The sequence below is a fragment of the Gopherus evgoodei genome, chromosome 13 (assembly GCF_007399415.2).
Source record: "Gopherus evgoodei ecotype Sinaloan lineage chromosome 13, rGopEvg1_v1.p, whole genome shotgun sequence".
In the NCBI taxonomy this organism is placed as follows: domain Eukaryota; kingdom Metazoa; phylum Chordata; order Testudines; family Testudinidae; genus Gopherus; species Gopherus evgoodei.
In genome coordinates this window covers 30,405,440-30,431,309 of record NC_044334.1, presented here as the reverse complement: position 1 = coordinate 30,431,309, position 25,870 = coordinate 30,405,440, and the positions used below count along the sequence as shown (strand labels likewise).

The window sequence follows — 25,870 nt, the reverse complement described above, 5'->3', positions numbered from 1 at the left end:
TGCTGCCATCCAGCCAGGAGAGCAGAGTGCACCTGGTGCTAGCCTTAGCCATGGCTCTGGAGACAGTGAAGCATCCCAAAAGGAATATACACACTTGTGCATGTAGAGAGAGATGTGGATTAACCACAACTAATGTTTATCAAGGCCAGGTGGAGGCGAGCACATCTTTTACTGGACCCATGTCACAGAGCTCTTCCTCGGGGGCTGCGAAAGGAACTCGGAGTGTCACAGCCAAATATAGGGGAGGGGACAGATTGTTTAGATATTACCTCACCCACTGTGTCTCTCTAGTATCTTGGGACCAAAACAACTACAACACTGCCAGCAATATCCACGTGTCCGTCCGTCCATCCAGCTGGTACATTGCATCCAGCCAGCCCTGCAATTGGTGTCCGTATCTGTCTGCCTGTCTCTTCCTAGGGTGACCAGACAGCAAGTGTGAAAAATCGGGACGGGGGTGGGAAGTAATAGGAGCTTTGATAAGAGAAAGACCCCAAAATCAGGACAGTCCCTATAAAATGGAGACATCCGGTCACCCTATCTCTGCCTGCCACATGTCCGTCTCTGTCTGTCTGCCTGGCTCGGTTCTGCTTCTCATCGTCATCACCCTAGAAAAGTCCCATGTGAGCTCATTTCCTCTCTCCTCCCCCAGGGCTGCTGGGAGATGTCCCCCCTTCTCGATCCCCCATCAACCCCCACATTCTGGGAATGCAAATACTGCATCCCATGAGACATCCTGGCTGCCATCTGGGGACTGAGGTTTGGTGGTGGTGGGGGGGTGTCACTCCTGGACTCCCATCACTTTGGCATGGGGGAGGTAGGCCCCAGTGACCTCGGGGAGTGGTGGGAGGTGGCTGCCCTGAGCTCTGGTGTCTCCGGCTGGCTTAACAGTGGCATGGGGCTTGCGGTGTTTTCGGAGAAGGGGAGTGCTGTGGTGGGAGGCCAGCCCACAGGGGGTGAGAAAGGGCATTAGAAGGAAGGGTGCACAGAGGGGCTCAGATATCTGGAAGGGAGGCAGCAAAATGAAGATACTGCTGTGGACCAAAACCCCTAATGAGGGAGATCCCCAGGATTGGCTCAGGTTGCTTAAAATGAGGTGGAATCAGTTCCTTCCACATGGATGACACTGCCCCCAGCCAGAGGCTGGTGAGCTGGCTGGGACAGGGGAGCAAAAACCCAGGACACTATTTCTGGCTCTGACACCAGCCTGCTGTGTGGCCTGGGGCAAATCCCTTCCTTGCTGTGTGCCTCAGTTTCCTATAGAATGGGGATGATGACACCCACCCCCAGAAAGGGCATCGGAGATGGGCCATGCTATGGGTCCTGCCGCTGGCTCTTCATGGGGATAACCTGGAGGGGAATGTGGGTCTGTAAGGAGGGACTGTCCTGAGAATGGGAAGCCATGGAGAGGCATGGGAGCACTGCACAGCTGGGGATCTGCTGCCTGCAGGTAGCCTGTGTGGACCCCCTTCCTGGAGCTCTCTTTTAGGGTAGGCTGGGACTGGGGGGAAAAGGGCTGTCTGCAGGACAGCTTGCAGTGGTCTCCGGCATGGGAAGCAGTTCCTGGCATGGACAGGAAGGAGGGTGAAATACAGAGATGTGCCTGTCCCCAGACTCCCCCAAAAGGTGCCAATGCCATCTGCAGGCTGCCCTGTTTCAACAGGGGCAGGGAGGGTCCCCTGCTCGCTGTACTCTGTGCCATGGCTGAGGTTACAGAGGGTGGAGACGCATCACGCGAGCCCTGTGCACTGGGCTTGTGCTCTTTGTGGTTTCTGTGTGACGTGTGGTTTGCTGTTCCATTGCAGCTCTGTGCAGAGCTCTGACCGGGAGGGGACCAGGCGTTAGAGATGTCACTAGCGGCTGTACTGATGTGATCACCCCTCCCAGCCCCCTCTCCTCAACCCTCCTCTCGCTGCTGCTCCTTACTGCCTGGGCAGCTTCCTATTCCCAGCCTGTGATGGGGCATCCTCCCCACGCTGGCCCTGAGAGGGCTGAATTAGGCCACATGGGCCCGTTCAGCCAATTACGCTGCAAAAAGGACAGAATTAAGCTGGAGGAAGCTTATTCGAAGGCAGCTCCCCTGCAAGGGAACAGGCCTGGCTTCTCCAAAGCCAAGAGTCTGGGAACAGTGCAGCAGGGAGAAAGCCTGCAGTCCCCCTCCCTGAGGTAGAAGCCGCAGCCCAGTAGGAGGGAGCAGGGTGAGAGCAGTACAGTGGTGGAGATGCACACCTCAGCTGTTCACGCCGACCCTGGCCTGGCACCCAGCACAGAGGGCGGGCCTGGGTTCCCATACCAGCCATTGCTGAATGGTACTGCTTGGGGGCAGTGAGTAGGAAGACTGCCTGAGCCACTGTTGGAGTGACAGGGTCAGGGTAGCAGCTCCTGGTGCGAGGGAGGGGCTGCAGCCAAAGAGGGAGAGATGCAGAGATGGAGTGAAACCACAGGAAGGGACATTAACTGTACAGAGCTAATCGCCAGAACGGCCAGGAGGAGGCACCGCCTGTGGTGAGCAGAGCCCCCCGTCACACAGCCTGACCTGTTATCAGTGCAGAGGGTGCATTCTGCCTAGGTGCCCAGTCTGCTGGCCAGCACAGCCAGTGCCTTCCACCTGCACCTGTCACTGTAGATATTTTCCACTGGGATGGCCCGACACGCTGGCCAGCATGGCTGGTGCCCAGCAGCACAATGGGACCTTGGGCACAGGTGGATCCAGAATGGCTGGTGACCTGGTTGGCAGGTGCTCCCAGGCTACAGGCATGTACCTGGTGTTAGCTGGAACATTAGGAAGCAGGGCAGATGGGTTCAACGCTTGGTGCATCTGTAACTTTCAGCAGCAAAGCAGGTGCATTTCAGCTGGATGTACCCAGAACATGGTGGCATGACAGGCAACATTCGTCTGATTACAATACACCACATGGCTCTTAGGGGGCATGTTAGATTGTCCCATGTCTGTGCCCTGACTCAACAATCTCTCTTGCATATCTACTAACATTGTGGGAGCCCACACGACACTCTCCCCAATTAGCCTGCCACTGCTTGTTGTCACGGAATCACCGAGCGATGCTCTGGAACTGCTCCCCACCAAGCCAGTCAGGATTTTGGGGAGCCTCCTCTCCCTTGAAGCAGACTTGTTCAGGGCAAGAAGCTCACACAGCTTCACCTCCTGGGTCTCTCCTTGGAGCATTCAGCATCCTCTGCCCCTTCGTGCGTTTCCCACAGTGAGTCCACCCCAGCGGGGTCCTGGGGAAGCCACCGGGTTCTGCACCCCCACTTTGCAGTCAGACGTGACTCTCAGCCAGCCAGTAAAACAGAGGTTTATTCGATGACAGGAACAGGGTCTAAAACAGAGCTTGTAGGTACAGAGAACTGGACCCCTTGGCTGGGTCCATTCTGGGGGGCAGTCAGCCAGACCCCCAGGTCTGCCCTCCACCCTTGACCCCAGCCAGCTCCAGACTAACCACCCCTCCCAGCCCCTCCTCAGCCCCTTTCCCGGGCCAGGAGGTCACCTGATCCCTTTGTCTCCAACCCCTTCAGCTGGCACCTTTGCAGAGGAGGGGCCCAGGCCATTAGTTGCTAGGAGACAGAGTGTCAGGCATTTAGGTGCACTGGCCCTTGCTCTGCCAGATACTTAAGAACTGCCAGAGGGACACTGAGGCACCAACACAGTACTCAGAGAAAACATTAAGAACTTTCCCAGTTCGTCACACTTGTGCAGGGCAGTCTTGTGGTGTGCTGTTAGTCTATAGATTTGTGTGCAGCAGGTTTTGTACAGCATCTAGCACACAGGGTCCTCGTCTGTGACTGGGGCTCCCAGGCACTGCTGCAATAAGTAAATGTACAAAGCTGTTGTTGTTGATTACATTCTGTGGCAAATGGCTGATGCTATTGTGGTGGGTCCCGTGTTTTTCCTTGGGATCAGGGCATTGCCCTTGCCCCTATTCTTGGGCTCTGTTAGTGCCCTGGAGAGGGAGAGAAAGGGAGCAGGGAAGGGACCCAGGTCCACCCCCTACTCCAGTCCCAGTCCCAGTCCGAGCCCCTTCAGCATCACAGGCTTCTTACCCTCTCTCCCCTTGGGCTGGGGTTCTCTCAGTCCTCTGGGCTGGGGGAGTCCCACTGCCCTGCTCAGGCAGGGTTTCCCTTCCCAGGTCCTCTGATTGTCTGATCACCTCCAAACTACAGTCAGCTCTCCCTCCCTCCTCCTGTGTGACCAAAGCAGGGGTATTTATTAGGTCTTGGGGAAGGGGGGGCTTAATTGGCTCCTGGTGCTCTAATTAACCTTTAGTAACCTTTCCTTAGTCCACAGGGAATAAAGCTCTGGTGATCCTGGGGCTTATATACCTCCCATAAATTACTATCCTGCTGCCCTCTGGCCCTGCTGTACCACAATCTATTTATTGCAGAGCCTATCCAGATACTGGCCTCTGCACAAGGATCAAAACCACAAGAACAAATACCCTTAACAGAAATTAAACATCTAGTCATGTACTCTGAGATTGACTCACAGTAATGCAAAGCCTCTATAGGAATATAACCTAACCGATACACAAGAACTCCAGCTTACAACTAATACCTGGAACTACATTTTACACAACGTCTAACTGACCTGGAGAACTCATTGCCACAAGAGGCTGTTGAGCTTAGTAGGATTCAGAAAAGAATTGGATATTTCTATGGCTAATGAGGACATCTCAGTTACATGAGAAGGGGTAAAACTTTTGTTGTTAGAAAGGACAAAAACTCTCATGCTCCAGGGCATGAGCCAACCACAAACAGATGAGGTCAGGCAGAAACTTCCCCTCTGAGAAGAGTTATTCCATAATTGTCCAGTAGGGGGTTCCTTGTGCCTTTCCTCTGAAGCAGCTGGTGCTTGTCAGGCTGAGACAGGGTAATGGCCTAGGTGGACCCCTGGACTGATCCAGTCTGGCAATTCCTGTGTTATATGCCCATATGCAGGGAATCATCTCCCCAGAGCCAATCACCCCCAAATCCTTCACCTCTGCTCCTCCCAGAGACCACAGCTCTGTATTAGCCCAATTTGATACCCAACAATGTGCTTTGGACTGACCCATTTATGTATAGACATATCTGACATCTACAGACAGGGTGCCTTGTACCTTAGACAGATACACATGTATCAGCTCCAAAGATAGATCATAGGTACTCCCTGAATGGTTTGGCTTTATAAAGTATCATTTGCAGGCACCTGTCCAATGCTCTGAGCTCTCTCATGACGCATCAAGCAATCATAGACTCATAGAATCTCAGGGTTGGAAGGGACCTCAGGAAGTATCTAGTCCAACCCCCTGCTCAAAGCAGGACCAACACCAACTATGGTAATGATAGAACAATATTCAGTACTGCCAGTAGACATAGATTCAAACAGATGCCGAAAACTTCCTGGCATCAGCAAGGCACAGAGCTGATGGAAGATTTCCTTGCGGATCAGCTGACAGAACTGAAATTTTCTGTGGGAATTCTCCAGGCTGTCCAAACTGCCCAGCTCCTAGGGATCACAGACTCCGTGAGCTAGCCAGCTCCCTGCACTGCCTGCCTGGCAGGTGGGCAGGCTACCTGCCTTTTCGGTTCTCCTGGGATGAGGGTGGTTGGCTCCCTGGCAGGCTGGCTCTCTGCCCAACAAGCCAGCCATGGCGATGGCTGGGCAGCTGGAAACCAGCTTTGCAGCCTGGAATTTTTCAGACATGTCCGTTCTGAGGGAAGTTAGGCATTTTTTACTTTCTTCCGATCAGAACATGACCAATTGTAAAAGCACCACGGGGATGGAAATTCAATGCATGAAAAAGATCCAGAGTGAAGAAGGGTGATCTTGTGCCTAGCTCTGGATCTGGATTTGGTTCCTGGCTTTGCCACAGTTCCCTTGGGTAAGTCACTTCATCTCTCTGCCCATCAGCTCTCCAGCTGGGAAATGAAGGTTGTGATCCTTTCTTTGGTCGAGTTTGGTTAGAAACGCTGCAGGACAGACCTGTCTTTTAGGGTGTGTCTGTGCAGTGCTTAGCATAATGGGGCCTCAGTCTTGGTACTGCATTAGTAATAATAAAAAAACACAGGCCCCTCACTTATTCCCCTGCCCCCCTCTCTTCCCCAGCTGCCTGGACTTGGTGGCACTCTGGAAAGCTGTACATAGCCATGTGACGGGCATGCAGAGGGCTCAGCATGGCTTAGCCTCACATGGCGCATCAGCATGTGGGTTTGGTTTGAACAGCGGCACCCATAGCTGTGTGTGTAAAACAACAATGACAAACAGGAAATAACCTGAAGAGCAATTGTTACAGGGGGAGGGCGGGAACCTGGGCCTGGAGAACAAAGGGGTGCTGGGGACGGGAAGTGCCAAGTCCCCTCCACTACTGGGGCTGCTCCTGGCCATTTCTTTCACTTGGCAAACTGGTGCAGCTTGTTGCAAGGCAGAGGCCATCAGCTGTGGTAGGAGTGCTGCTGCAATGGTACTAATGGCCAATGGAAATGCAGCTGCTGCTTTCAGGTCCAAGGGCTGCAATTTCAAGCCCCAGCAGGACGGAGCACGTTGCTGAATGCTCCTTCTTTCTTCAGCACTGACTGGTTCTGAGCCCGTATGGCTCCCTAGAGGTGTAGGCAAGGCCAGGGCAAGCTCTGATTGTCTGAATCTGCTATGGCTCTTGAGAGCTGAGCTTCGGTATGTTGTGGTTGTTACTGGGGTGCAGGCCTGGCGCTTCCATTTAGGCGACCTAGGCGGTCGTCTAGGGTGCCAGGATTTGGTTTGGCGGCAATTCGGCGGGGGGGGGGGGTCCTTCCACGCTCCGGGTCGTCGTCGGCAATTCTGTGGCAGGTCCTTCACTTGCTCCGGGACCCACCGCCGAAGTGCCCCGAAGACCGGGAGCGTGGAAGGACTCCCCCCTCCCCACCCTGCCGCAGAATTGCTGCCAATGACCGGGAGCGTGGAAGGACCCCCGCCTAGGGCACCAAAAACCCTGGCGCCGCTCCTGCTGGGGTGTCCCAGTCAGGTTCTAGGAAGTCCCAGAAACCTGCAAATAGGGTTGTGGGTTGCTCGGATCAAGGCCCAGAGACTCTCTAGTGAGGCATGGAACTTGCTGCTTTCCCAGGCACATCTGCACTGCAGCAGCATTCACCCAGCACCAAGCAAACTCCCACAGTCCAGCCACACTAGGCTCCTGGCAGAACCTGGCTATTCCAAAATCCCACTCAGGAATGTGCCGGGGTGGTGGTGGTGCCCCCATTATGCCAACACTCTTGCTGTGCTAGGTCTTGCAAAGCACAGATGCCAACTGCTCTAAAGGCTGCTTCATTCTCCTACTGGCTCCATGCGTATGGTTTTCCCTCAGTGCTGGTTCCAGCAGGAGAAGCATGTTCAGCAGTGGTAGGGGAAGCCATGTGTTCCTGGGAACTAGAGGAGCTGTGCTGTGCTCAGAGGGGGCTCAGAGCTTGGGGCTATCAAGGTGGGGGCCGCTCTGTGTGCATGTGGAGCGGCAACGGTGTCTGAGCCCTGAGAGGACGAGTCAGACCCAGCCAGTGTGGGGTCGTGATGCGGGTTGTTGGATTTGGTGGAATCTTGGACCAATAGTTTTACTGCCCGTTTCACACCTGTTTTCACTGGGAGCTGGGCCAGATGCCACCTCCAGCCAGTGGCATCCCTTAGCAATGCAGCCCCCCAGAGTGGGCCCATTGCAGCGCTGGCTGTGTAGTGGGCTGTGTACTGGGATCCCCCATAACTCTGCCATCCCTTACTGGCATCTCGTGTCCCCACATTGCCCGTGGGGCGATGTGCCTGTTGTGCTGAAGGGCCCTTCCCCAAGGTGCTGGGAAAGCGTTCAGGTCTGCATTGCAGCTCACTGCCCCTGGGTGGCTAATGCCCAAACCCCAGCACCACTGCATGGCACCAGGGGGTGGGGAAGGGAGATGGAAGGAAGCTCCCTAGAGGGCTCACAACTATTTGATAGGATGCTACCCAACTCCTATACACTAGAGGGGGAAGAGGAAGATGAGGGGGGTGGGGGAGTCAAGAACAGAAGGTGCAGAGGAAGAGATGGACAGGAAAGGAGCTGTGGCTTTAAAGATCAAAGGCTTCTTTGGGTTTCCAGGAGATGCAAGCCTTGTCTGAAAATGCCCCCCACCTCACTCCCCACAGACTGCGAGCCATACTCAGGCCTCCCGCCCCATGCGGTGTGGTTTACGCGTGGCTGCCTCTCTGCTCAGCATACGCTGCACCTGCTTTCCTACACCCGCCTGTTTGCAGGAAAGGGGAAAAAAATACATCTGCGACGGCTGGCCTGGTTTCAGAACAGACACGAGGTGCGGGGGATCCAGCGCCAGCCCTGATGGCCTGGCCTGGCCCGACCCAGAGAGGTGATGTAGGGAGGGGACTGGGGGGTAGTTCGACTGCTTCCTGCCCCCGACACGCACTCTGTGGGAATCTCTGTCTAACACACACACAGGTGCTGACAGAGTACCATGGGATTCCCACACGTGTGCACGTGAACTCTCTCTCTCTCTCTCTCTCTCTCTCTCACACACACACACACACAGATTACCACGAGAATCTTGCTTACACACATACAAAATAACCTGGGGATCTCTCTCACTCTCTCACACACACACACACACTCAGGATGCATGGGATCTCAGGTGTGTATGTGCGTGCACACACACACATACACGCTCTCTCTCTCTTTCTCTCTCAGGGTATCAGAGATGTCAGCCAAGCACACACATCATATTTACAGACTCTGCAGGTAAATTACACTAGGAGCCCCCTTTATCTTGCACCTGTGGAACCCAAACCAGGGCTCCCCAGTGGCAGGAGGTCTGCCTGGGGGGAAACAGAGTTGCCAACCTGCAGGGCACAAGCTGGCCCCATTGGGCCCAGAATCAGCGGGTGCTGCCGACAAAGTGGGCAGTCTGGTGTGGGGCACTGGTGGGTCGGTGCATGTCCCAGCAAGCCTCCCTGGCTGGATTATCCAGCTCCCTTTCCCTGGCGGGGTGCGTGTACTACCAGCTGTGGTGCCCCAGGGTGTTTCCACTACACCAACATTGCTGTCCCGCGGGCGCACCAACTCACTTCTCCCAGCTCCAGAGGGGGCCAGCTAGCACAGCCCATTTATCTGTGAGTGCTTCTTCTTCTGTCCTGGGTCTCTGGAGCTCCAGCACCCCCTAGGCACATCCCTTCCCTGAGAGTCCCCATGGCACGTGCAGGGCTGACGAGGCCTTTGCTACGACCTGACCCAATCTCCTCTCCCTGCAGGTTCTAGAGCAGAACATTTCCAGTGCTCCCAGTGACTGGGGCAGGCTTGGAAGGCCCCCTCCCACTTATCTGCAGTTTGGATGGGGAAGAGCAGCTGGCTGTTTGCTCAGCGGCAGAGCGGTGCTCACCTCTAACCCGAGGTTCCCCTTGACACAGTGGTCCCCTTGGGGTCAGTGCCATGAGCGGATGTGTGGGAAAGCAAAGGCTATTGCAGTCAAACAGCAGGTGGGAGCTGTGCAGAGCCTGCGGGCTGGGGGCTACCAGCTTGGCACTGCTGATACAGCCCTTTTCTTAGGGGTAGTGGGGGCCGCTTCTCCTGTTCAAATCCTGAGTCAGGTCACACATGTAAGGAGTTTGTCAGTGTTATCCTAGTCCCTAGCTGGAGTGAAGCCAAAGCCCCACATGCGCCTGTAGCCATGGCCTCGTATGCCCCTTCGATCCACAGCCAGGACATGGCTTCTGCTGGACTCACAGCCTTGCCTGCAGCTTCTGCCATATCCCCAAAACGCCCAGCCCCGTGCCCAAGGACTCCAGCAATGCCAGCTCTTGTCATGTCCATACAACGCCCAGCTGTGCATTCCTGGCCACAGCCCCCATGTGCCACTGGAACCCACAGGCACGTTCCCTTGGCGAGGCTTGCCACCATGCCCTAGGCTCCCCAGCCTTTCTGGCATCCTCATGCCCTGATTGCTCCTGTGCACCTTAAGTTGCTAGAGCATCTCTGGCCAACCCGTCTCCAGAGCCATCTCTCACCTGTGGGTTATGGACGTCTGCCTGGGATCAGCGTCTAGCATTGCACGGAGCCCATACGAGGTGCTGGCATGACAGACTGCGGGAAGACATCAGAGTGTAATGGGGCAGATCCTGCATCGGAACCACAGAGCCTGAATTCAGCCCTGGAGACTAGTGCAAAGGGGACCAAGCCAGCAGCCCTGTAAGCATTGCAGGACCTATTGAGAGCAAACCCCAGTCTCCCTCTCTCATGGTATTGGATCTGGCTAGTAAATCCCTGGGGGAGCCAAATGCCTGTCTCTCTTCCTCAGGCAGCAGGACGTAGACACCAGCCCCGGGGCAGACTAGCAAATGGCTTTTGGCATCAGCTGGGTTTCCACGTCCCTTCAAGAATTGCTTGCATTTCCCAAAGCCAGACAGGGTCCCCAAATCTTCATGTGCTTGCTGGAGATCTGCCTTCCAGAAGGTACCAACTCAGCAGCTCCAGTGAAAGGCCTATGCCCCTTCCACCCGCAGTGAGGAATAATTACAGGGCAAGCGCCTCTGCCTGCTAGCAAAGGGGAGACTTCCTTAGAAACTCCAGTAGATTTAGTGATCCTGGCTCATTGCCTTCCCATGCCCCACTGCCATATGCTCCTGGCTGAAGGCTCTGCAGGGGCCTGGATCAGGGGAGAGCTGGGGTCTCAGCTTCGTCCCATGGAGGTGTGGCTCCTCCACCCTGCTGGGTGGTGCTCGGCCATACTTACAACACAGCCTGTGTTCTCTGTGTCACGCACAGACCACAGGATATTTGAGGGCTTGCCCCCTTGCTGGGCCTTTTCAGTGGGGGTGGCCTCTACCTGGCCCTAGCTGCCCTCCAGTGGCAGAGTCGGGGGGGTGGATGAACCAGCCCATCCTTACTCCACTTCCAGGAGCAAAAGGGGCAGGTGACTGCTGACTTGATAGCCTCCTCTCCCTCAGCCCTGCTCGAGTGCTCTGCACCCCTGTCAATTGAGCTCCCCCCCCAACACTGCTCGAGTGCCCTGCACCCACATCGATCCAGCTGAGTGTGTTGCCAAATGCCCTGCAGGGATGAGATGCAGCAAATACTCAGGTTTCAGAGTGGTGGCCGTGTTAGTCTGTATCAGCAAAAACAACGAGGGGTCCTTGTGGCACCTTGGAGACCAACACATTTATTTGAGCATAAGCTTTCATGGGCTAAAACCCACTTCATTGGATGCATGGAGTGGAAAATACAGAGGCAGGTATAAATACAGAGCACATGAAAAGATGGGAGTTGCCTTACCAAGCAGGGGCTCAGTTCTAATGAGATAATTCAATTTAAGTGGGCTGTTATCACCAGGAGGAAAAATCATCTTTGTTGTGGTAATCAGGGTGGCCCATTTCAAACAGTTGACAAGAAGGTGTGAGTAACAGTAGGGGGAATTAGTTTTTAGTTTTTGTAGTGATCCGTCCACTCCCAGTCTTTATTCAGGCCTAATTTGATGGTGTCCGGTTTGCAAATTAATTCCAGTTCTGCAGTTTCTCATTGGAGTCTGTTTTTGAAGTTTTGTTGTTGAAGAATTGCCACTTTTAAGTCTGTTATTGAGTGTCTAGGGAGGTTGAAGTGTTCTCCCACTGGTTTTTGAATGTTATAATTCTTGATGTCTGATTTGTGTCCATTTATTCTTTTGCATAGAGATTGTCTGGTTTGGCCAATGTACATGGCAGAGGGGCATTGCTGGCACATGATGGCCTATATCACATTGGTAGATGTGCAGGTGAACAAGGATGTGGGGGAGTGCAGCTCAGTGGTTTGAGCAGTGGCCTGATAAACCCAGAGTTGTGAGTTCAGCCCTTGAGGGGGCCATTTAGGGATCTAGGGCAAAAATCTGGCTGGAGATTGGCCTTGCTTTGAGCAGAGGGTTAGATTAGATATCTCCTGAGGTCCCTTCCAATCCTGATATTCTATAAACAAGTCCCTTGTGGTATAGCCTGTGATGGTATCTTTTGAATAGATATGTAGACAGAGTTGGCAGTGGGGTTTGTTGCAGGGATAGGTTCCTGGGTTAGTCTTTTTGTTGTCAAGTATCAGAGGGCTAGCCGTGTTAGTGTGGATCTGTGAAAGCGGCAAAGAGTCCTGTGGCACCTTATAGACTAACAGCCATATTGGAGCATGAGCTTTCGTGGGTGAATACCCACTTCATCGGATGCATGTTTTTGTTGTGTGATGTGTAGTTACTGGTGAGTATTTGCTTCAGGTTGCGGGGGGGAGGGCTGTCTGTGAGGACTGGCCTGTTTCCCACAGTCTATGTGAGTGAGGGATCATCCTTCAGGATAGGTTGTAGATCTTGATGATGCACTGGAGAGGGTTTAGTTGGGGACAGTAGATGATGCTAGTGGCATTCTGTTACTTTCTTTGTTGGGCCTGTCCTGTAGTAGGTGACTTCTGGGTCCCTTCTGGCTGTGTCAGTCTGATTCTTCACTTCACCAGGTGGGTATTGTAGTTTTAAGAACACTTGCTAGAGATTCTGTAGGTGGCTTCCGCCTTCCATGCTACTCTGCATGGTGCACTTTGATCTGTGCAGCTAGCTGGGATTCCCCCTCGTGGCTGGTGTGACTGGCCACGTTCTGAGGTGGTTTGGTCACTCTTTTCTTCTGCCTCGGTCATTTCGAAACTGTTATTTTGGCTCCTAAATCATTTAGATACTTTTGAAAAGGCTCCCCCCCATGTATTCTGGCTCCATTTGTGTTCCCAGGAAGTTAACTGAGACCCAATCCCAGATGCAGATACAGGGATCCACAGCTCATTGGCCTGGTCAGCACCCTGGAATGAGCGACTTGAGCTGTTAGACCCTGGGAACTGCCTTCTCCAGTAACACCAGCAGCAGCCCCATGTCGGGATTTCCTTGTGCCTTGTCTTGCCTGTGATCTTGAATTAAGGAGCCATTCGCAAATGCCCTTGAGTGTCCTGCTGTGGCTGCCAGGCTATTTGGTAAAGTCCTGCTCCTGCTTTTTTACTGCCCACAGATAGGAGGGCAGCAGAGCAGCTGTCACTACTTGGATCCTTGGTCTGGAAGAGTGACTCTGTTGCGTGAGCAGCTGCGAATTGTGACGGGGTTGCACAGAGGTTTTATTTCTATTGCACGGTCTCGTTGTTCTGAATGGGACAGTGTCCTGAGCCCCTCAGCGGTGGACCCCACTGAGATATACTCACCCATCCCATTGATGTTGCTGGGGTTGCACAGGCAGATCTGGGGTCAGATCTTCCATTGCCTTTGAGTGCAGTTAGTGCAGTCCCCAGAAGGGAGCATAGCAGAGGAACAATGAGACCCAGAAACCCACCCAGTGCCGTGTGCCATAGCAGTGAGTTAGTTTCTTGTCGGTAGGCCTTCTAGATTCTGCCCAGAAGCGGGTGTATCTAGTGGCTACCGAGGTTCATCCTGCTCTGGTGACCAGTGCCTTTAAGGCATGTAGCAAGAAGACCCATGTGATTAGTATTTCATATAGTGCCTGGGAGCCCAGTCCTGGAGCAGGACCCCACTATGCTGTGTGCTGTACAGACAGAACAATAAGATGGTCCCTTGCCAAGGAGCTCCCAGTCTAAGGCCCAGATCCTCCAAGGGATTGAGGCTCTTCACTTCCGCTGATTGCAGCAGGGGCTCCCTGTTGGGATGGAGTCCACCTGCAGGAGGAGCTGGGAATCCCAGCCGAGGAGAAGCAATGCTCAAAGATACACATGGAAGACGAGTCAGCTGGGAAGAAGCAAAGAGGTGGCAGCACTGGAGCTGCGGATCCCAGTCTCACAGGAACTGACCAGCCCATGTACACGTCCCTCTAATGTGTCTCTCGATCAGTCCTCCGAGTGCAAAGAGAGACGAGCTTGTTCGCCTCAGTGGAGCTGAGTCAGTAGTGAGGAGATGGAATCAGAGACCTGCAGGGACGTAGGCAGCTTGCTGCAAGATGGAGCTCTGTTGGGTTGATGGGATTCCCATCTCCTCTTGTCCTGGGGCAACAGTGGGGGAAAGCAGAGCCAGCACAGGCTCTCTGTGGCTGAAGGGAAGGGGGCTTGGCTGTTGTTCACCTTAGGCTGCCTGGGTTCAAATCCTGTCCTGTGTCACAAGTGAAAAGGGCTTGGGTAGTCTGGGTATGTTTAAAGCACAAACCTACCACTGAGGGTGGACAGCTCCTGGACTAGGGTAAGGGGGTGTGTGTTGCATTGAGAAGCATCAGCAGGGCTCACCGTGTGTGTCTCAGGGAGAGTGGAAGGGAAACTTGGACTCAAGTAGCAAAGCTAGTGGGGGTGTCTGGTAAGAGTGGAAAACACAGGCAGAGCTATGTGCATGGGACCCAGGAGCAGCAGGTCCACTGAGGACTGGGTGGGGAGGATGGAGACATGGAGCTGGAAGGGCCATGGGGGCTGGAACAATTTTTATAGTAGACGTGCTGAGAGCCATTGAACCAAACTGTATGTAATGGAAACCACTTCATGCCAGGGTGCCGCAGCACCCCCAGCACCCTAGTTCCAGCACCTATGAAAATAGCAGGGGGTGCTCTTGCTCAGGACTGAGGTTTCACAGATTCCAAGGCCAGAAGAGACCACTGTGATCATCTGGTCTGACCCTCTGGATAACACAGGCCACAGAAAATAATTCCTGGAGCAAAGTGTCTTGAAAAACATCCAATCCTGAGTTAAAATGGTCAGTGATGGGAGAAGCCACCACGACCCTTGTAAGTTGTTCGAAGGGTTAATTACCCTCACCGTTAAACATTTACACTTTATTTCTAATATGAATTTTTCTAGCTTCAGCTTCCAGCCGTTGGATTGTGTTTGAGCTTTTCTGCTAGACTGAACAGGCCCTTATCAAACATTTATTCCCCATGTAGGTACTTACAGACTGTGAGCAAGTCACTTCCTTTTTGTTAAGCTAAATGGATTGAGCCCATTGAGTCTATCATTATGTCGTGTTTTCCAATCCTTTAGTCATTCTCCTGGCTGGTCTCTGAACTCTCTCTGACTTAGCAACATCCTTCTTGAGCTCTGGGCACCAGAGCTGGACACAGGATTCCAGCAGCGGTCGCACCAGTTCCCAAAATAGACATAAATTAACCCCTCTCCTTGCACTCAAGAGTCCCCTGTTCATGTACCCCAGGATTGCACTCGCTCTTTTGGCCACAGTGTTGCACTGGGAGGTCAAGTTCAGCTGATTATCCACCATGGCCCCCCGATCTTTTTCAGTCACTGCTGCTTTTTTGACTGTGCTGCACGTTGAGTGGATGTTTTCAGAGAACTATCCACAATGACTCCAAGATCTTTCTTGAGTGGTAACAGCTAATTTAGATCCCATCACTTTATATGTATAGTTGGGATTATGTTTTCCAATGTGCATCACTTTGCATTTATCAACACTGGATTTCATCTGCCATTTTGTTACCCAGCCCCTTAGTTTTGTGAGATCCTTTTGTAGCTCTTTGCAGTCTGCTTTGGACTTAACTATCTTGAGAAGTTTTGTATCATCTACAAATTTTGTCACCTCCCTGTTTACCCTTTTTTCCAGATCATTTATGAATATATTGAATAGGACTGGGCCCAGTACAGACCCCTGGGGGACACCATTTACCTCCTCCATTCTGAAAACTGACCATTTATTCCTACCCTTTGTTTCCTGTCTTTTAACCAGTTACTGATCCATGAGAGGACCTTCCCTCTCATTCCATGGCAGCTTACTTTGCTTAAGAGCCTTTGGTGAGAGACCTTGTCAAAGGCTTTCTGAAAATCTAAATATCCCCTGGATCCCCTTTGACCACATCCTTGTTGACCCCCTCAAAGAATTCTAGTAGATTTTCGAGGCATGATTTACAAAAACTCTTCCCTGACAAATCATGTTCATCTATATGTCTGATAATCCTGTTCTTTACTATAGTTTCAACCAATTTGCCTGGTACTGAAGTTAGGCTTAAAAGCCTGTAATTGCCAGGATCACCTCTGGAGCCTTTTAAAAAAATTGGTGTCACATTAGGTATCCTCCAGTCATTTGGTACAGAAGCTGATTTAAATGATAGGTTACATATCACAGTTAGTAGTTCTGTAATTTCACAGTTAAGTTCCTTCCAAACTCTTGGGTGAATGCTGTCTAGTCCTGGTGACTTATTACTATTTAATTTATCAATTTGTTCCAAAACCTCCTTTAATGACACCTCAATCTGGGACAGTTCCTCAGATTGTCACCTAAAAAGAATGGCTCAGGTTTTGGCATTTCCTTCACATCCTCAGCCATGAAGACCGATGCAAAAAAATAAGGATTGGAGGATTTACAAAGATACTTTCAATTCATGAACCTTTATTCCTGGCATTTAAATCCAGGCTGTATTCATGGGAAAGTCAGGTGGGAAATAAACCCAACCCCCTCTGTTGTCTCCCCAGAGGGAGTCCTGTGATCGGTGTGATAGCTAGAAGAGATGGCAAAAGCACGTCAACTCAGGCAGGTACCCTAGGGAGAAGTTATCTACTATATCTATTTTCCTTTCAAATTCTGGTCCCCTCTTCCAAACTCTGTTTGCATTTCACTCTCCCACTCTCTGCTCCCCTTTTCTCATTAGATCATTTCTGTCTGCTCTTTTCCCCAGTGTCTTCTCAGCAGCATGGGACTCCCAACCACACCCACCCTGCTCAGATCCTCTCTGCCATCTCGCCTGTGGAAAGTGAGCTGCGATTAAAATAATGGTGTGCCGTGCAGCACACCCATGGGTGCTAACCAGCTTAAAGGGAGTAGGGAACAAGCCTGGGTCTAACCCCACTGCACCTATCAGCAAAGCTGGATGGATAGATGCACATGCAACACCCCCCTAACATCAACTAGGCTCTTCTTGCACTGAAGTTAGGCACAATCCTTCCCCAGCCCAGGCCAGCCAGTGCTTGATTGTCATAATTGGTCCCATTGCTACTTGGCTGCCAATGCTGGCACCTGTTCCCATGGCAGCAACACATGGGGATGTCAGGTGAGACTGCCCTGAGAGGTGAAGTGACCAGGTGTTGGGATCAGCAAGACCAGTCAGACATAGGTTCCAGGGGCAAAATGTCATGGGCCCTGGAAGTGAGCCCCACCCTTGGAGTATTTACTGGAGCAGCTGCTGTTTGTGCTGGTTCCAATCAGCTCTTCCGACCTGGCTCTGCTGGCTGAAGGTCTCCGTTGTCTGGGAAAGGCAAAGAAAAAGCCATCTGACTCTAGCAGCCTGTGGGATGCACGTATAATTAATAGTGGTTTACTTAGTGGTGGCAGCCGTGTAGAGAAATCAATAGCTTCCCAGCTCCGCCTGCAGAGATGAATTACGCCCTTTTGTTAGCTGAATACAGAACACAGTACAAATGGGATTTAAAATTAGATGTCTACCAGAGTCCATTCCAGGTGGGCACAGAAATTCGGATCTGGTTCATCTCCTCCCAGGCTGGACCCAGACTCCATTCCTGTGGGCCCAGGAAGACTGTGATGCTGGCAGACCAGGTGCCAGCCCATGCCAAGGTCCCCAGGCCTCAAGTGACCTCTGACTGGCACCAGCTTCCTCCATTTCAGTGAAGTTGGGCATCAATAGTCAGCTGATCCTCTTCATTATGCCAAGGCAATGAGCCAACTGGCTAGTGCTCTGCCTGCGTGGCCCAGTGCAGGCTTTGCTAGCCCTGGTCTCAATGCACATCGCCCAGGCCCTGTTGTCCTGCACAGCAGGAATGGGTATTGGACATTTCCTCCCAAGACACAGCCCACAGTCCCGCTCAGCTGCAGGGCACTAAAGAGTGGGGCCTAGCCAAAGCTGGATAGAAGATTGGCTGAAGATCAGCAGATAGATTTCCAGGTGGAACCACAAACTGAATCAGCTCAAGCCTGGCATATTCCAAGTAAGCCCATTGCTGAGTCACTGGGGCTGCAATTCTGACCTGAAGCTAATGAGAAATGAAAGCTGGCGAGTTTCCAGGCTGGGTTCCCCCTATTCATGCATTTCTTCTGCGGGTTAGGATTCCCACTTCACGGAGTCTGTATTCAGAGAGCCACAATTTCTATCCAGTTGTCTGTGGATCTTCCCATCAGCCACTGACCTCCATGCAGGAAGGGGCCGCTGGGTGGAGATCTCTCTAAAGGAAGTTGGTTGGGCACCAGACCAACTGCTGGCTTCAAGAAAGCACAGTGTCCTTCCAAAATACAGTGGGATCAAATCTTTGGAGCGAGAATGCCCCGCCCTTGATGAGATGGAAAGAGATTCCCCAGTGACAGGGGAACCCAGACATCATGAACAGGGCATCACTCCCCACCAGTGACACAGCCTTGCATGGGCAACCAACTAGAAGCACATAAAGACTCAAGAATTTCCCACACAGGACATTGCTAACCCACCAATCATGCACACAGAGGGTTTGATTTGATGGGGAGCCCTGGAGCTGGCTATCCCAAAGCGAGAGCATTGCTCACCCACCCACCTGCAACAGAGATGTGGGTGAAGCACAGGAAGCTCTGGCCTCAATCCATCTAGATCAGGGGTGGGAAAAATTCTTTCTTTAGGCAAATGTGTTTGTCTCCCTATTGGCATGGAGACCAGGGCTTGAGATGGAAAGCCAAGTCTGGGAAGAGACAGTCACGCAGCATTGATCTCGAACCTCCACCTCTCTTCACGTCTCCATCCGCAGGATGAAATGGGTCTGAGTCTGGATCCTGATCTCACCCCTCACTCCTCAGGACTGGCAACGGCAGCACCCTCAGCTCTTGGTGGAGGAGGAACAGTGGGAGGCATCTCGTGCCTCTAACGTGACCTCCTCTGGCTGATAGTTGATGTTAAAGAGCCTAGGAAAGATTGTAGGAACATGGGACCACGAAGGAGAAAGCAGGAAAATACCACAGGACCTTCACTGGCCAAAGCAGTGTGAATGAACTGGCAGGGTGGAAAGAGACTGATTTTAAAAACTGTGCAACTAGTGATTGTTTTTGGATGCCCCAGAAATCACTAGCTGGTTTTCAGATGTTGATAAAGGTAATAGTGTTGGTGGAATGTACTTAGGCTTCTATAAGACATTTGGTTTGCTGCTGCACAACATTTTGATTAAAAAACTAGAATGCTATACAATGAACATGGCAAACATTAAATGGATTAAAAGCTGGCTAACTGATGAGTCTGAAAATGTATTTGTAAATGGAGAATTATCATTAAGTGGATCTGTTTCCAGTGGGGTCCCACAGGAATCATTTCTTGGCTCTGCACTGTTTAACACTTTTATCAATGACCTGGAAGAAAACATAAAATCACCACTGATAAAGTTTGCAGACGACACAAAAATTGGGAGTGTGAAGTAATGAACAGGTCAGGTCTGATTTAGAGCGATCTGGATCAGCAAGCAAACAATGTGCATTTGACTGTGGCTGAGTGTAAATGTTGACGTGTAGGAATAAAGAAGGTGGGCCGTGTTTACAGGATTGAAATACCGATAATAATTAACAATAATGGGCCTGCTTTTCAGAGATGCTGAATGCCCACAGATCCCATTGACATCAGCTGAGTTTGTGGGTGCTCAATACCTTTGAAAAGACGGCTTTATTCCATGTTTGTTTGGAAAAATCTGAGTAAAATTAGGTAACCTTGTTTTGAGCCTTGTGATCCTGAATCTGCTCCCACCTGTCCCAGGGGTGATATTTGCATAACTTGGTCTGTCTTGAGGAAGGAAAAAGGCAGTTCAAGCTTGATAAGAATTTAGTTCAGCATTTTAAACTGATGAATCTCCAAACCGAGTGTTTCTATGCAATCGCAGGAGACTTTTCTTTTGAGTCTTGACCAGGTATTTTAATCCTGGAGCATGTTCATGAGGCCTTTACTAAAGATGCTTTGGGTTAAGATCTTCTGGGTTTATCTACTGTAGGAAAATGACCCACTGCAGATAACAGGTGTAGCTGAGCATATTTTAACTGCAGGTAGCAGGGCCGGTTCCAGGTTTTCTGCCACCCCAAGCGGCAAAAAAAAATAAAATTAAAAAAAAATTAAAAAAAAGCAGCTGCGGCAGCGCGATGGCGCCGCTCTACTCTTCGGCAGCAATTCAGCGGCGGGGCCTTCGCTCCGAGAGGGACTGAGGGACCTGCTGCTGAATTGATGCCGAAAACCCGGACGTGCCACCCCAATAGCTGCCGGAGGGCCGCCACTTGGTATTGGCCACCCCAAGCACCTGCTTCTTTGTCTGATGCCTGGAGTTGGCTCTGGCAGATAGAGACCAAGAGGTTGTGTTCAGCATGGCTGTATCTATGACCCACATCACCATAGTATCTGAGCACTGCCCAGTCTTTAACGTGTGTTACGTCAACCCCTCGAGGCAGGACTGTGCTGTGAGACAAACTCTCACAGGCAGTGTGTGGCGGAGCAGGGTCTGTCAAGGCCTTGGCTAGTGCCTGAACCACTGGGCTGTCCTTTGTTTTCACAAGGAGCTGGGAATGGAAGGCCAGGTGACACGCACCATCAGTGACTTGTGGGTAGGAATGGTGTGATTATATACCATGTTTGGCACTATGCAGCAGTCGAGACAGGCTTCTGGGTGCTGGGCATTAGTATAACGGAGATGACACTATCATGTCCAGATGCTGGCAATTCACAGATGCTATGCTACTGTGATATAGCAAAGGGGATGCAGTCGTGCCTCAATGTGGGGTGTGTGTGTGTGTGTGTTTCCCAGGTGCTGTGTTGTGATATAACAGAGGAGCTGCAGTCGTGTCTCAGTGCGGGGTGTGTGTGTGTGTTTCCCGGGTGCTGTGTTGTGATATAGCAGAGGGGCTGCAGTCATGCCTCAGTGCGGGGTGTGTGTGTTTCCCAGGTGCTGTGTTGTGATATAACAGAGGGGCTGTGTCACGGAGTCCCCGGGCGATGCTCTGGAACTGCTCCCCACAAAGCCAGTCAGGACTTTGGGGAGCCTCCTCTTCCTTGGAGCAGACTGTCCCCAGGGCAAGAAGCTCACACGGCTTCACCGCCTGGGTCTCTCCTTGGAGCATTCAGCATCCTCTGCCCCTCCGTGCGCTTCCCACAGGAGTCCGCCAGGCAGGGTCCTGGGGAAGCCAGAGGATCCTGTACCCCCCACTTCGCAGTCAGATGTGACTCTCAGCCAGCCAGTAAAACAGAAGTTTATTTAGACGACAGGAACACAGTCCAAAACAGGTCTTGCCGGTACAGACAACAGGACCCCCTTTAGTTAGGTCCATCTAGGGCCCCAGGGAGACCACAGCCCTGCTGGGAGGCCCGAGCTCCGTCAGGGCTCCCCTTCATTTCCCAGCCAACTTCCAAAACTACCAAACCCCCTCCAGCCCCTCCTCTCTGGGCTTTGTCTCTTTCCTGGGCCAGGAGATCACCTGACCTCTTTGTTCTCCCCCACCTTTAGCATCCTCTTGCAGGGGGGAAAGGCCCTGGCCATTAGTTGCCAGGAGACAGAGGGTCAGCCAGAACTGAGGCACCAACACGGCATTCAGAGGAAACATTAAGAAGTCCCACTTCGTCACAGGCTGCAGTCATGTCTCAGTGCGGGGGATTCCCAGGTGCAGATGGGATGGGTGCCATTTTGTCTCAGTGCTGGGGGTTCTCAAGTGCCCTGCTGTGATTTAGCAGAGGGGATGCAGTTGTGTCTCAGTGCTGGGTGTCTGTGGTTCCCGGGTGCTGTGCTGTGATATACCAGAGGGGATGCAATGTTGTCTCCGTGCTGGGGGTTCACGGGTGCTGTGCTGTGATATAGCAGAAGGGTTGCAGTCGTGTCTCCGTGCTGGTGGCTCCTGGGTCTTGTTGTTCAGTATAACCAAGCGAAAATAATGGAACGTCGCTCTGTTACTTTCATGCATTGTTCAGCAGTGAACGGAGCGTGCACGCTGCTCCCTGCGTTGTCACTGGCAGAATTCCATCCACAAGCTCTTTATGTCTGTGCGGCTGACATGGTTAGGAATGCTGCAGCTGAGCCGTTGAGAATATCACAGCCTGCCTGCAGAGCTGCTTTCTCTTTGCATGAAATGATGTGAGCCGTGCATCCAGAGCCTTCCTCCTGCCAGAGACCAGAAGTGCTGCCTCAGCATATGATCTGATGCCTAATTTAATTTAATTCCCTCCCCTCTGCCAGGCTGGTGCTGCTGCTCTGAAGCCAGAGGATTAATAATGGTTATTCTAGTAATTAATAGAGCTGGGCAAACGGTGTCAAAATGTCTTGGGGAATCTTTCCTTTTGAGGGCCGAGCAAAGGGCTTACACACAGCCTGTGTAGCCAGCTTTCTCTGCCTGGGGGAGGAGAAGGGCCCACAGGACTCTCCCCCGATCTGATTGTAACAAGCTTGGAAAGTGTGTGCTGCAGACCCATCTTTGGCTTGACCACAGAAGGCAGCCTGCAGCTGCTACCTGGTAAAGGACATGAGCCCAGATCCTCAAAGTTAGGCGATTTCAATGGGAGTTAGGCATCTAAATTCCTTTGGGGATCTGGCCCATAGCTCTTTGAATCATGGCACTAGGCTGGGACCCAGCCCCTCCTTCCAGACACAGGTTGATTTTCCAAACCTAGGAAGTAACCCTGTCCCCAAACCATTCATCAGCCCACCCTGTCGGCAGCTCCCCGGGGGATTTCCTGCTGTGCCTCTCTGTCACTCCTGCAGGATCGGCCTTGCTGTGTTAACTGAGCACCGTCTCCCACTGCTGCTGCCCACTGCCCCTGTTGCAGGGGACTCCCTGCTGCACCAGCTCTTCCATCCTGACAGCCTGGCTCTTCTTAAGGACACCTGTCCCCTCCTAAGCTGCATCTGCGTAATGAGCAGGGCTGGCTCAGGGTAGGGGAGCGGCCACTTTGCATCCACTGTGACACTTCCAGGATTACCCAAGGGGCATAGGGTGAATCGCTCCTGCCTTTTTATAGCACCAGGGAGCCTTGTCCATGCCCACTGGGGGAAACTTGCCCCAACCTACCAGCTGCTGGCAATACAAGCACCCGGCTCTGGGTTCCACAAGCCCTGCTCTTTCTCTCTGCAGGCTGGTGATTTGCACACCCCCCAGCCCTCAGGTCCCCAAAGCAAGTACTTGGGGCAGAGCAGAGAGAATTTAGGGCTAAATCTCTGGAGAGTACTAGCCTAGCGTTCTGCTCTGCACAGCTTCTTCCAACCTGTCCATGCACACCACTGCATTACACCCGTGTGCCCAGCCCCATGGCACACGGACTTGTTTCCTCCGTGGAAGCAGTGTCCTTCGGTTTACTAGCTTCAGCTCAGTTCGGCTCTCCTCAGCATGCCACTCCTAGTTGTCCTCCTGCTGTCCTGCCGTGACCCTAGAGCGTGAGAACCTGCCTCAGGGCAGACTGCTAAGAACCAGGGCACAAACCCCACATTGTCTGGAGTTCTATACTTCAATTTCACCCCCCTAGTTATCAAGGCACCATAACAGCCTAAACATGGAGTCACAGAGAGTCCCCTGGGGTGCGCCAATCTGTCTTGCCATCCTTTGGGATAGAGCACAGCAATATTCAAGTGACTCCCAGTCCCAAAGGACCAGTCCCTTACCGCAGGTCAATTGCACCTTAGATTTCACACCAGACTCAAGGCTTGTCACCAACCCTGTAATAAACTATCTACAGATTTATTAATCGGAAAAGGAAACAAAAGTTATTTCCAAGGTTAAACCAGGTGACACACACACAATAAATTACAATCATATATTTCAAAAGGTAACAGAAGCTTCTATAACAAGGAAGCTCTGTGTGTCCTTGAGGGCTAACCCAGGCTAAGCAGCTGGGGATCCCTTGCTAATGCCTAGAAACTTGCTCTCCGGAGTCCAAGCAGCACAGAGATACAGTTCCTCCTTGTTAGGGGTTTTTAGTCCCCTCTCCACCTTCTGCTCTGAGCTGCCAACTCAGCTGATGGGAGGAATTCACTTGCACATCTCTTCTTCATGGGGTGGGGTGAGGGTGAGTCAACAATGACGTTTTCTGTCCTCTTTAATGTTCCACTCTAGTCCCTGCATTGTTGCTGGGCCTCCCCTGTGGGACAGGACAGAACAGCTGCTGGAGACCAGCCCTTCGCACTAGTCAATGTATCTCCCCTGGTGATTTCCATGTGGGCTGATGACATGAGCGCTCACACAGTGCCTTGCACTGGGAGATACTGATGTTACAAGTGAGATTAATGCCAATGCAGCAGCTCACAGCATTCTACCAGGTCTGCACGCTAAACACAGTCTTAGATTCTGACACCTGTTGTAACAACTCTAAGGCACAGCTGCGCCAGACTAGTTCCAGCACGGTGCCAGTCAGAGGTCACTTGAGGCCCTGGGACCTTGGCATGGGCTGGCACCTGGTCTGCCAGCATCACAGTCGTGTCTGTATAAACCCAGAGAGAAGTTTATTTGTGTGAGGTGGTGCGTCAATGCAAAGTGCCCGCCTGGCCAAATGGGGGTGGGGGAGCTGACTCTGGCTCACTCAGCTCAGCAGGGCCGTCAGGCCACTCCTGGTGTCCAGGAATCTGGAAACCCGCTCTGTTCTTAGGTCTGCGTGGGGGTAGGGGAGGGGGAATCCTGACCCGCCCACTCCACTGGGTTCCAGCTCAGTCCTCTGGCTACCCAAGGAGAGTCAGAGTTTGCCCAGAGCTCCTTCCTACCTTCCCCTGGGCCTCTGCAGGTGCTTCATTCAGTCTGTTGGCCTGTTCGCGCCTTGCTGGGTGTTGTCCCGGGTGGCTCTCTAGCAATCTGCTGACTGGAGATCCTTTCTCCTGCCTGTTCACTCCTCTGTTAGCTGCCTTGCCTCACCCTTCTTCTTCCCAGCCCGTTTACCCTGCTAGACTGCCAGTCGGCAGTGGCTGGCAGGGCCTGTATGAACCTTTTGGTTGCTGGGCTAGCATGGGGTATGTACACCTCAGGACAATTTGACAAAGCTTCAGATAAAAATTCAAGTAGAAGCTGGTGTGAGGATAGGAAACATGGTTACAGATGAAAGAAAACATCTAGAGGCTATATTTAATCCCAAGCTCCTTGCCTGTGTAATAAGGTATTTCTCACTCAAAGGTCACTCCATCCAGAGATCTGGGATCCATTTTCATGAGACACGCTCCCCGTTCTTATCGCTGTTCCCTACCTTCTGTCTTTTTTCATAACCAGGGCGTTTCATTAACTTCACCCCCATGGTCCCACCTAGTCAGGATCTTTTCGGGGGACTCTTGTGCTTTGTCCAGGCCCTTGCACACTCTTTGTCTAGATAGTCAACACTCGGCTGTGCTGGCTCAGAAGAAGGCAGCTGTTCTCACTCTGAGAAGCACCTCGCCCCAGTGGAGCAGTTTTGCTTCCAGTGGCTTTAGAACACAATATTCTACCTGCTACAGGACTTTCCATCCCTATATCCAGCAGTAACTGTAACAACTGTGAGTCCTTAGCCTACGGCAGAGACCACTCGCGACCCCTCCTGGAAAATCTCGTGACAGTGCTGATCACAGGGGAAACGTGCCCATTGGAGCATGTCTAGGCCAGTCTCTGGGTAGAGTCTTGTATACGTGCACCCCCATCTGCTGCCAACATGGGGCAGGCAATCCTGCTTCCTGGGGCTGGAGAAGGAGCCATGTGGCATCTGGAGAGCATGTGTGGCAGCTGCTGCAGGGACACACAGCCAGAGGGTCTGAACTGTGGGCTGGGGCACAGCCGATCAGCCAGAGCCTAGAGGGAAGGATTGCCCTGATCAGTGGCAGAGGGGCTGATGCCGTGGGTAACTGAGGCTATGTGTTTGCTGCTCAAGGTGAGTGCCTGTCACTGATACAGGCATTGAGAGCGATTTCTGGGTGAATTCCTGCCTCCCCAAGGCAGTAGGAGGGGTCTGCAGGTCCCTCCAAGGCAGAGGGGTCCCTCCAAGGCCCTGCTGGGCAGATGCAAACAGGATTTCTCCCTCCAGGGCTGTCAA

General features: G+C 52.3%; 1 protein-coding gene across 2 annotated transcripts in view; it reads left to right on the top strand.

The window, feature by feature from the left end:
- DTX1 (deltex E3 ubiquitin ligase 1) overlaps positions 1-25,870 on the top strand; it is a 105,463-nt gene that overhangs the window by 3,052 nt on the left and 76,541 nt on the right. The window contains exon 1 of one of the 2 annotated variants that reach the window (XM_030583119.1): positions 5,798-5,879. The exons of the other annotated variant lie outside the window; for it this stretch is intronic. The gene's annotated coding sequence lies outside the window, so the exon portion shown is untranslated. Of the gene's footprint in view, positions 1-5,797; positions 5,880-25,870 lie in introns of those variants that run through there. 2 annotated transcript variants of the gene reach the window in all.